The sequence below is a fragment of the Stigmatopora argus genome, chromosome 14 (assembly GCF_051989625.1).
Source record: "Stigmatopora argus isolate UIUO_Sarg chromosome 14, RoL_Sarg_1.0, whole genome shotgun sequence".
In the NCBI taxonomy this organism is placed as follows: domain Eukaryota; kingdom Metazoa; phylum Chordata; class Actinopteri; order Syngnathiformes; family Syngnathidae; genus Stigmatopora; species Stigmatopora argus.
The window spans coordinates 14,457,118-14,469,248 of NC_135400.1; the positions used below are offsets into that span (position 1 = coordinate 14,457,118).

The following is a 12,131-nucleotide window of genomic DNA, read 5'->3' on the forward strand; positions in this document are numbered from 1 at the left end:
TATGCATCAATATACGGCATCTGTCAATTCTTCTACATCTTTCAACATAATGTTTGATTTATTTTGATTTTAGTATTTATGAGTACGGCTATTAATGAATGAATGTGTGCTTTACGGTAGTAGTATAATCCAATTCTGCTTGGAGGTCATTAAGAGCAACCAGAATTCATTTATTTGCCATTTTTACACAGAAAAAAATGAATATACTGTATACAGTATTGGCACCATTAATAAATAAATAAAGCGGACGCCTTATATTCAGTAAGAAATAGGGTGAAGAATAAGTTTGCACCTGTGCTGTGGTAACCACGGCAACAGTGAGGGAGGATCATATCGAGGCCATCTGTTTATTAAGGAGAGGGAAAACAATGGCCAGATACATATATTATTATTGTGGTCATGAATTTTTCACAGAGGCAAGGTTCACGTAGAGGACAGAGTTAAATCTAAGTAGTTTTACTCTATAGCTTAAAAACAAAAAACACTATGAAATACTATATATCAGTCACAAGTGTAGACTCACGAGGGAAACCACATTAAGGATTCTATAAACTCCATTTATTGACTTAACTATAAATAAAATATTCAGTGTAGCATTGAGTTGTCGGTAATTGTTTTTTTCTTCTTCTTGACAAGGATGCAGCAAGCCGTGAATAGTAAAAAAATAATCTTTGGGAGACATCAGACAAACAGACTTTGCTGACTTTTGTTGTAAGGCAGTGAAAAGAAAGGCAGGACGATCAGTATGCGTGTAACGTAGCCTGCTCAATACACTTGAGTGTGTTTTCCAATGTTTGTGAAGATGCACTTTAGTGCTTGGGGGGCTTATTATCCAAACACTACAATAGGGAGATTAGACAAACAATTATTACAGGGGTTAAACTAAGTGAACATATTAAAAGTTCAAGGAAATAGTGCATTGGCAAGATAAAATCCCATAGAAACTAATAACAACAAAACAAATGGGTGCACACCAGTAAGCACATTTGTTTTACAGTTGTTCAAAACTGCGTGAATTGAACATGATCCCTCACCCTTGTTCTTGTTTTTGCTTAATCACAGACGAGAATTTTGCGAGTTTTCGTGCAACTATTTGGCGTAACATTCCTCGAAAACCAAACGTGACCGTTGTGCCGAAACGTCCCTGTTAGCAAGTGCGTCTGATCAATAAGACTCGCCCGGGTGCGAGAAATCGATGGGCTGGCGAACGAGCGTACGTCGCGACTCGTTGCCTCCCGCGGCTAATTTGCGTCGCCTGCCTCAACGCCAGCCTTTAATTGTGGACTGTTGCTTAAATGCTAAGACTATGAATTTTTCAGCCGGTCGTTACGAGGCGTCGCTCTCGGCCTGCATTTAATGGATTGCTGATGAGTCACAAAACTGGCAGGAAATGATTTATTACAAGTGCTTTGACACTGCTTTTTATTAATTACGATTAATCAATCCACTTTATTTGCATACTCTAGATCTAGGCATAAATCCAATGTACTCACAATTTGAAATGAGATTTTATGAGGCCGTTTTAAACCAAACATGCATGACCGACCACTACCTATCCAGTAAAAAAAATCCCAAATCTCTTTACAGCACCAAAATCAGGTTACAAACAAATTGTTTAAAAAATGTATTTTACATAAATAGTTTTATACAGCAAATAAATCTGGTCACCCAATCCCATAGATTAACCTATTTTAGTTGTGATTTGTTGGACATATTTTTTGCTGCAAGGTTTTTTTCAATAGTGTCGATATGAATAAAGAAATAGTATAAAATATGCTGTATATCTAATAATTTTTGTATTATACTTATGAGCATTGGATGGATTGGACACCTCTTGCCGTCAATTGTAGGTAATGACTTTACACCTAAAAAAATGTAAACCAACACATTAAAAAAATGATCTCGATATGCCTGGTCTAGAAATACTATTACAAAAAATATATATATATGTTTTTTTAAAGAGCCTCACCCACTGTTAGGCAAAACTGCTCACTAATCTGTAGATGATGGATAACCTGCAAAGATTAAGAGCCATTACTGTAAAGAGCACCCGCAGATTATAAAATATCAATCATTACCAAATGTGCACATTTTTGGAGCGCCGGCCAGGCTTGTGCATTCGCTCCTCTAATCCTTTAAAACTCAACAAATTTAGGAGGAATTAGGTAAACCAAAGGCCATCCTTGGTCGCCGCTAGTCGACTTTAGTCAGCAGATGGGATGAAAAGACATCCACCCAAAAATCGGGATATGCTCCGTGATTTTACGTACATAGACTACGGGATCATGCTGTGTGCGCAATATTAATTATTATGCTCTAGAAAAGGGATTCCTTTACCCCCAGAGGTTTGTGAGATTAAGAGAGCAGATTGTTACGATTACACATTCAAGTGTGGTGAGTTTCACTAAAAGGTTATTTTATATCAGAAATGTCCCGATCACATATTCTTATTTACTGAGTACCGACCCGACACCTCGCCGATTTAAATACAAAACATACATTTTGTTTGTTTTGACAATCCTCCTTGTCCGTTTGATGTATTGCTTTAATATTTCAAAAAAAATCAAATATTAAAAACACTATCACCATGTTGTCATGCACTCGATACAAGCCGCGAATGGTTTTCCGGTGACAATGAGTAAAAATAGACGCGTGCGATCAAAGGCGCATCTGGTGAGAAAGAGAGAGGAAAAAATGTCGTCAGGCGCGAGAAAAAGTGGGTCTGCCGCTAGCTGTCTGTCTAGAAGGAAATTATGAAGACGCAACGACTGCCCTTGCACGTGGCCCCAAGAGACGGGTGCTTGGGGAAAAAAAAACCACCTGAGGTCCTTGAGTCCCCAACGGATGGACCCCCCGTATGCCCTCCGCCGGTTCTGAACATTTTTCATAGCTTTGTACAGTATGGCAAGCAGGAGGGGGTTGTCATTTCAACTCAAAAGCAACAAGGAGAAAATAAAGTTTTCCTCCGGCTCATGGCAAACAAAAACAGGTTGCGCGAGACCACCTATAGAGTTCCTTTGTGGCGGCAGGTTTTCTCATTCTTATTTCTCAGCAAACTTCCCAAAGTGGGTCATTTGACTTTGGACATTTAGTGTCAGACTCCCACTCGAACTAATCGGCCAATCCCTTCCTTGTTAAAGGCGTACGACGGTATTGAAAATGGGTATCCAGTAAAAAATTACTCGTGAAAACTCTGTTTTTTTTTTTTCATAATGATGGAAAAATTACTTGGGAAGCGAGGGGGTGCTGTGGTTTATTATAAGATTTGCCAAAGCCTGCTAATTGTGGAAATACACTAGCATTATTTTGAATTGATGTGAAAATTACAACATAAAACCAACCAGATGCGTTGCTTTGAGTGTTTATTTTTATTTTTTTAACTGCAGTAAACTCATTCACTATCCATGACATTGATAGTTAAATCTATTTAAACTGTAAATAATACCTACCAGTCCTCCCAGTTCAAATATAATTGCTGTAAATAGCAGTTCATTTATTAATTAGCCCTCTTTTTTTATTATTTTTTAAATCTGGAAGATTATGAACAGATGGGAGTAGCCATTAAGAGTTTGGAAGTTAGATGCCTTTAACAAAAAAAAAGTATAAAATTACGAATGCATTCCAATACTTGTATATGCTTGGAATGTTAAAATTCTCTTCAAAAGGGAATATATGAATCACTCCATTTTTGCTTGTGGGTATCAATTGACTTCACTCCCTTTAATTTACTTAACTTTTGATCTACTTTTCTCGACTTCATTTCAAAAAATAAAAACCGAGCATAAGATCTCCGCTTCATTTAATGGGTAGGAGGTTTATAGCTTGGCGGCTTTTTAGTCACCATGTCAACAAGTGACCCTCCTTATGCTGAGAGGCACTTGAGACCTGGCACAATTACAGTCGCAGATATGAGCCAGACACTTTGCCAGGTAGGAGGAGGACGATTTAACACTAGAAGTAATACACTCAATGACGCATACTGCTTTGTTATAGCACCATCTGAATCACAGTTTTGGCAAAATATACTTCACCACTCAAAGGCGGGTGGAATACAGTAGCCTTTCATTTCTAAAAGATTTTTTTTGCAAACATTCCTTCTCGCCATATCTGCTGCACTGGAAGAACAATCTTGACATATTGTTGATGCAACCGCCCACCCAATCATTCGTGTTGACAGTTACCAGAGGAAATGATTAAATGCGGCGCAATATATTGCAGTGACGTGTGAAGCTGTATAGAAGTGGAAGATGATGCGTGTTTTTTGTTGTTTTGGTTTTTGATAGCTTCATCATTGTGCAATGACCCGAACAGTACATTAGCGTTTTCTTTCACTATATACTATTTATAATTTTGCAGCAATTCTAAAATAAGTTTTCTAAAAAAAATCTTCTTTTAAAGCACCCGTTCCAGCACACATTAAGCATATTTTATTTGTTTTATTCTTTTCATAGCCTACAATGATTAGAAAACAAATCTGAATGTTCATTTCAATGGGGGAAAATTGATGTAATTTATGTTGCAAGCAGTATTAAACTTGCAAATCCAGAATGATTGATGATTTGAACTGGTAATGTCATTTTCATGACAGAATTCTTCTCAAAGAGTAAACATCATCTTATCGTTTTCACTAAAGTGGGATTTTTCCCAAAAGTGAAACAAAATGAATCTCAGGAGAGATTGGCAAAGCGCGTTCTAGAAGCCAACTTGAAAAGAGAACAGCTTTACAAGCGTGAAGCCGACTTCCTCCGGCGTAGCGCAAATGATCCTTTTCGCTTTGAAAAGTGGGAGCACAACTTGAGCTCAAAGCCCCTTTTGGAGGCAAGTGGGTGTCCAAAAAAGTAGGGGAAATCTCTATTGTGATGTGAGATGCAACTTGTAAACAAACTGCTCCTTTACTTCTCTTTCTTCTTTTATTTATTGATCCAACTTTTATTGTGGCTGTCAGAGATAAAAAACCCAAAAAGGGGCAGAATGAAAAAGTGATTTTCTTGCAATTTGTTTAAAACGGCGGCTTCAAATTATAATAGCAGACGTCCTAGTTGTAATAAGCTCATTTTGTCTATCTTTTAACTGATTTGTTTACAGCAGACAATGGCGTTTTTAGGTCATTTTGTATTCTGACACATTTTGACATTTTATTTCCACCTTCATTAGAGTATCACTGGTGCAACTGGGATTCACCTTAACGCCATGGAACATCAGTGCGTCACAATCACGCCAGTGACACGCCTCAAAGTGGAACTGAAACGCCTGAAAGTGGAAATAACACGCCGAAACTTGTCAGGTAACAAAACAACCTAAAATCATCATTGTCTGTTACAAACAAATCCGTTAAAACATACCAGGCCACGGACGTTTGGTCGATCGGACGTTTGGTTGACCGGACGTTTGGTCGACCGGACGTTTGGCCGACCGGACGTTTGGCCGACCGGACGTTTGGCCGACCGGACGTTTGGCCGACCGGACGTTTGGCCGACCGGACGTTTGGCCGACCGGACGTTTGGCCGACCGGACGTTTGGCCGACCGGACGTTTGGCCGACCGGACGTTTGGCCGACCGGACGTTTGGCCGACCGGACGTTTGGCCGACCGGACGTTTGGCCGACCGGACGTTTGGCCGACCGGACGTTTGGCCGACCGGACGTTTGGCCGACCGGACGTTTGGCCGACCGGACGTTTGGCCGACCGGACGTTTGGCCGACCGGACGTTTGGCCGACCGGACGTTTGGCCGACCGGACGTTTGGCCGACCGGACGTTTGGTCGCCGGGTTCGCTCGCTGTCAAATTATGACAGATAGTTTACTGTTGATATTTTGATATTCGATATTTAGATATTAAACTCTCTCTCTCATGATTATAATTTTGAGAGCTGGTTTCAACAGTAGCAACCCGGCAACCAAACGTCCGTTCGACCAAACGTCCGTTCGACCAAACGTCCGGTCGACCAAGCGTCTTTCGACGAAATGTCCGAGTACCACAAAAAAAAAAAAACATCTGTTGATGTTGACCGTGGGATCTTGGGACTGCTTCATATTTACTGTCATGATCGACTTCTCCATTAATTTTCTTGCCATCATTCAAATGAGTCTTGCTTTTCACGACACCTAAGAAAACAAAATCAATTCTTCTATATGAAAAAGTACCGCCATGCTATATCATTATCATTATGAACGTACTACAGGACCAGAAGAAACCATTTTAAACACCAGTAACCCTGCGTGTAATAAGTCGGACCCTAAAAACCAACTTAATTTTGCCTCAATTCACTAAAAGGAAGATTTCATCCAGTTCCGAGAATAATGAACATATTCCAAGTCAACGCAAAGATCTATTGCGCCGCTATGGAGATCCACTTGGATGTTTTGTCCCTTCGGGGGCTTCTAAAGAAAGTCTTCCTCTCTGATATATTAACGTTGCGACTTGACACGCTGTGGAAAATGTCGGCCACAGTAAACGCGCCACACTCTCCAATGAGTCTTGCTTTACTTGAACGCATTTTAAGAGAGGCAATTAATGCAATAAGATTGCATTTAAGCACTCCTCTTTTGTCCCATCTGAGATTAAATCAAAATGAATCACTTTTACAGCCAGGGCGACGTCGCCGCCTTTTTTTTACAACACGCCGCCCTGTCGAGCTTCTGAAGGCAGCTGTTTATGTTCCGCTTTGTTTTACATGTTGCACTTGAAGCCTGTGCAGGTGCGCCGACTAAAAAGTCGCCTTTGATTGTTGTTATTTAGGAGCTTGTCAGCGTGAATGTGCTCGTGCTGCGTTTCACTGATGTTTAGCAGATTTTCTTAAGTAAAAAAGGAGTACCAAAGTGGGATGCGCAACCTTGAAATGCACAAAGACTTTCATGGATTTTCATAGAAGTCAATCACAAAATGATGTTTTAGAGAGGAATATTAGTACATTCGTAGCGTTTGTTCGTAACGAGTTTTTAAACTTCTCTTTGGGTTTGATGTATTTAATTATGAAATATATTTTATTCATGTTAATTAACATATATATGGCAATATGTAAGATTGTAGCCGAGGGTTAATTTCCATCTTTAGTCCGTTGTGCAGGTTGAAGGTAAACAATGTCACAAATAGCAGTTTTTGACAGCATTGTGATCGCAATTTTGTCCGTCTAAAAGCCAGGCTTTAAGATGATTGGCCGAAGAGAGGTTCAGAGACGGGTGTTCACGTATGTTAATTGATATTGAGTTCCAGGTATGAACAGAGAAGGTGCTTTGGCTAATTTAGCACTCTTTTTGAAGGGAACTACACAGTCACCTATAGAGCCAGCCATTGTTGATGTGTTGGAATTTTTTTGTACAAAATCTTGTAGTAGAGGAGGAGCTTTGTGTTGGAAGATTTTGTAAACTAAGGTGGCATCTGCATATTTAACAGTATTGTTCCAGTTCAGGCGTTTGTGTTTTTCTAATATCATCTGCCAGTGGTGTTGCGTTTTTGGCTTTCTGTCTAATTCTTTCAAAGCTTGCTTATATATGTTTTCAATTGATTTTAGTGTTGTTTAGGACATTTTTTAAGAAATTGCATGTGTAGAAATGACCACCCTTGTGCCTCCACAAACATCTCTTCTATTAAAAGCTTCGCCGGCGGTTCAAGTTATTTGGTCGTTCAGCAGGGGAAAAAACGTGCCGCTATCTGGTTCAATTTTTAAACGTATCCCTCTTGGTTTATTTATTTCCTGCCGCATGTACTGTCCCTTTGTGTCATCGGCGCCGGAGTTGAGGCGAGCTTTGACGTTGTGGAAACACAAGATTCTAAAAGCTTTGCAAGCGCAAGACGAGAAAGTGATGCGCTAAATGCACTCGGCATGAGACGCGTTGGGGAAAGGCAGTGGCGTCCAACCAGTGCAGGGACGAACATCTCTTATATCACCTCTTAAATCTAGTCTAATCATGTTCTCCAGCTTACAAAGTGTCAACAGATTCATGTCTAGTTATATTCCGTTTACTTTTAGTGAATAGCGTATTTTCAAGACTATATATCGTAACTTTTTCCTCATAGTTTGGCTGTTCTGCGACTAATACTCAAGTGCGCCTTATATATGTACTTTTTTATCTCAGACCTCCCACATAGTTTTTTTTGGGCTATATTTAAAAGTTGGAAAAACTGTTATGGTAACAAATGCCTATTTTGCCTGCTGTTCTCTATTTCACAATAGTTATTTAGGAGTATGTTTTTCTTGGTTTTGGATCAAATAAAAAAACTCGCCCTCCCAAAAAATGTGACAATTTTATTCCCTTTTCATTGTTTAATCTTTGGCTGGTGCGATTTTTTAGTCTCTAAAATATGCTGCTACTTTTTGTTCTTATTAAGCCCATACATGGAAAAATTGGTCATTTTCACCTAAAAAAAACAATGTTTTGAAGAATTTCTGACACATTTACCCTGCGCCTTAAAATGAGAAATTAGAATTTAAAATGATCACTTTTTCAAACTTCCAAACAAAAACTAGATTGTTTTTTTGTAATAATATTAAAACACCATAAAAAAAAATTCAACGATCTTATCGAGACAAACCTGGAGGTTCATTAAAGTAGGTTTCTTTCTATAAGCCCTCATTCATAGGAAAATTTTCCCCAGCAATATCACCGAACGAACACCTGCTGAAATACAACAGGCTCTTCGTTAACATGCCCTGATTAAACATTACATGACGTACCCCTAAATTACCAACTGATAAACAGTGCTCCCAACACACGACGTCCTTGGCGGAGGTACAAAAAGGAAAAGTCAAGGCGCCTTCTGGCTATAGAGCGCCAGCACAAAAGGCAAAGGGGAGTTGTCTCCAGTATTGGAAATTACACAGCGCGCCTGCTGAATAGCTAATGAACTTCCTCCCACTCCCCACGCTAATGGCGATCAGACTGATTTCATTCCCTCGGCCCCTTTGTGCGTAATTATTGATTGTCCCAAGAAAGGTGGGCCGCGCAGAAGGCCAGAAAACAGCAGGTAATTAGTATTTCTGGACCCTGATGTCCCCGCTGTTGCTTTTATTTGTATGCAACTCGGCGCCGTCGCGATAACTGCGAGCTGGAGCCGCTAACCGAAGCTTTATTTTATCTCCCTCCTCTTAAAGGCGTTAACGACCCGAAATTACTAATGTTTTCAATTACAGCCTGTTAAATTAATATCCTGCTCCTGTTCTAAGGAAGGCGTGCGTGACGATTGTTTCACGTTCATATTCATTGACTTTGCTTTCCATTTATTGAATTTCACGGAGACAAAACGTGCGCTGATGAATGGCGTGGATGCCAAGGCGCAATGATTTGCAACATTTAAGTCTTAATAATGTGTTCAGCCATCTTTTTGGCACCGGGGTTTGGGGGAGTTGCGGTAAGAACAGCGATTTTAGTAAAAAAAAAAAAGAGTAGGTTTTTATAATGTACTTTACAATTGTCATCTCTGGCTGCCATTGAAGTCCAATCCGTTTTGACTGGGAGGGATGGCAGCGATCGTTCATTTTGAACCCGGAACTAAGGGAGAGGTACTGTTACCGTTACTAAAAAAAGTGCGACAAAACGTAAGCTTAATTTTAGGCTTAATTGTGTGGGCCATATTGAATGATACATTCCTGCATTTGGAAAATAATTCTTTAAATTGAAATATTATTGCTGATTTGCTTAATTACAGCCTGCGATTGGCAGACTATCGATTTTGGATGTCGCCTGCCTGGTGGCTATAGTTCGCCGCGATAGACTCCAGCACCCTCCACGGCCCCTGTGAGGAAAAGTGCTATGCTAAATTGGATTGGATTGGATTGGATTGGATAACTTTATTCATCCCGTATTCGGGAAATTTCATTGTGACAGTAGCAAGAAAAGGCATAGTTATAAGTTAGACAGTACAGTCGCAAAGGCCGCAGAACAACAAAGCAAAAAGTACAAAGCAAATCAAAGTAAATAGGATTATTAAGAATCACCAAATGAAATCATTAAGACAGAAAAGCAGCAAAAACACAAAACGAGCAAGAGTGGACGGAATGAAAATGAATGATTAATTTGAATAAAATCAATTGGAATAAATACCCCAAATTATAAATATACTCCCCTTCACTTAACAGTTTAACATATTAAAATACTTTTTCTTAAATTAATATATACACTTTTCCCCCCCATAACTTGCACTCTAATTAGCCTCCTATGTTTGTATGTATCTTTCGTGAGCGTTTAAAACCTCACCGTACATTTTTAAAGTGACCGCTACAGTTTGCAAACATTTATGAAAGACACTAATGTGAGTCGACACCAGCCGAGGGGGGCTGTGGGGGGCATGATGGGACCTCCACTCCCACTTTGTAACGTTAGCGTGCATCGTCGACTCGTCGGTCATTAGTTGCAATGTTGCCTTTCCAAGTGGAATATGCAGAGAATTATTTATTCATGCCTGGATGTTTCACCGCGCAATTTCTACACGACTGCCGCGACCCTCAAACCCATCTCGGATCAAACGTCCACTTACGTGGAGAAGCAAATTGGTGTAAACCGTGTACCTTCATCTATTATAAATCAACATATACGTAGACGACTATGTCGCATGCTTCTAATTCTGGTTCCTACGTTTCTTCCATTTGCTCGACTTGACGTCCTCAATTCTTTGTCTCCACGACACGAGAAAGGCAATCTTTCTAAACGTGTCTTTGTTGTGTCTTTGAGTGTTTACGTCAGTTGACCTCCCTCTAATCGCATCCTCGACGCCGACTTTGCCGTTAATTGATCTTTTGTTGCTTGAGGACATTCGTCGAGTGCTTTCTGACATTTCTAGCAAGGAGATACTTGAAGGGTGACACTAGGAAGCGCCCTCAAAATGAATAAATAATAAATAAATTCTCCAGTGTGGACGCAAAAGCTTGGCGTGACATATGCGACACACCATTAAAAGACATCTGTCATGGATCACTGCTTTCGAATATAAAAGTGAACAGCGTTTTCAGGTGGACAATTTTTCGAGACCCTCTCATCCGCGTCCCATTGTGGAGGGTCACTAGTGAAAAGACCCCGCGGCGTTGCATCATTTATAGGACGGGAGCAGAAAAATGGAGTTAATATTAGTCAAGCGAGGTGAAGAATGCAGCTGCATACTTCTAAACATGATGCATAATAAATAGTTTTCAGAGTTGGGAATGAAACCCACGCAGGTACTTTTATATTTAAATGCTAATCACTTTTTTTTATATGCATATGCTATTACAGCAACTGTCACAAGGAAAGGAAGAAATATTTTATCACTTTGAACGATATTATTACTAGTTAACCATGAGAAACAAATATTGAAACTTTTTTTTTGTTCGTAACCGTTTTTTTCCGCAGCTTATTTGCAAAAAAAGTGTAGAAACACGCTTTAATGTGGGATATCTTTGTACAAATGGGGGAAAATATGTATATGGATATGCTGTTTTCTACTTAATTTAGTTTATTTCACAGGTTATTCGGAAAAAATTGCGTGTCTTGGACTTGAAAAATAGAGACCACAGTCTGAAAGGGGTAAACAGAAAATAGTTTTTATTTTATTTTTTATTAATGAATGGCAACAGCATGTCAAAGTGGCGGCCCGGGGGCCAAATTTGGCCCGCCGCATCATTTTGTGTGGCCCGGGAAAGTAGATGATGAGTGCCGACTTTCTGTTTTAGGATCAAATTAAAATGAAGAGTAGAAATGTATATTACATTTCTTGATTTTCCCCCTTTTAAATCAATAATTGTAATGTTTTAATCCATTTTATCTGTGTTTTTAGTTCAAAAATCATTTTGTAAAATCTAAAAATATATATTAAAAAAAGCTAAAATAAACATTGTTTTAGATCTATAAAAAAACTGAATATTCAGGGCTTTTAATCCAGTTCTTTTAATCCATTTATCAAAATAAAAAAATCTAAATATTATATCTAAAATGGTGCGGCCTACATGAAATCGAGTTGACGTTAAAGCGGCCCGCGAACTAACACCTTTGTCTTAACTTGATTAAATAAGTTGACTAACTAATTATTATTATCAAGGGCTTCTTTCTAAACATGACATGGAAAAACCGAAACAATGTATTAAACTTATTTGTAAATAGAGTTGTGACTGAAAAAAAGTTTAAAAACATTCAATAAAGTTTTTGAAAAATAGAAAGAAGCAAA

General features: G+C 39.1%; 2 protein-coding genes across 5 annotated transcripts in view; one reads left to right on the plus strand and one right to left on the minus strand.

The window, feature by feature from the left end:
• LOC144087986 (heparan sulfate glucosamine 3-O-sulfotransferase 2-like) overlaps positions 1-12,131 on the plus strand; it is a 186,729-nt gene that overhangs the window by 86,818 nt on the left and 87,780 nt on the right. For 3 of the 4 annotated variants that reach the window (XM_077618154.1, XM_077618153.1, XM_077618152.1), the window contains one exon: positions 5,155-5,284. The exons of the other annotated variant lie outside the window; for it this stretch is intronic. The gene's annotated coding sequence lies outside the window, so the exon portion shown is untranslated. The remainder of the gene's footprint in view (positions 1-5,154; positions 5,285-12,131) is intronic. 4 annotated transcript variants of the gene reach the window in all.
• LOC144087989 (heparan sulfate glucosamine 3-O-sulfotransferase 4-like) overlaps positions 1-12,131 on the minus strand; it is a 70,585-nt gene that overhangs the window by 25,602 nt on the left and 32,852 nt on the right. The window lies entirely within an intron of this gene.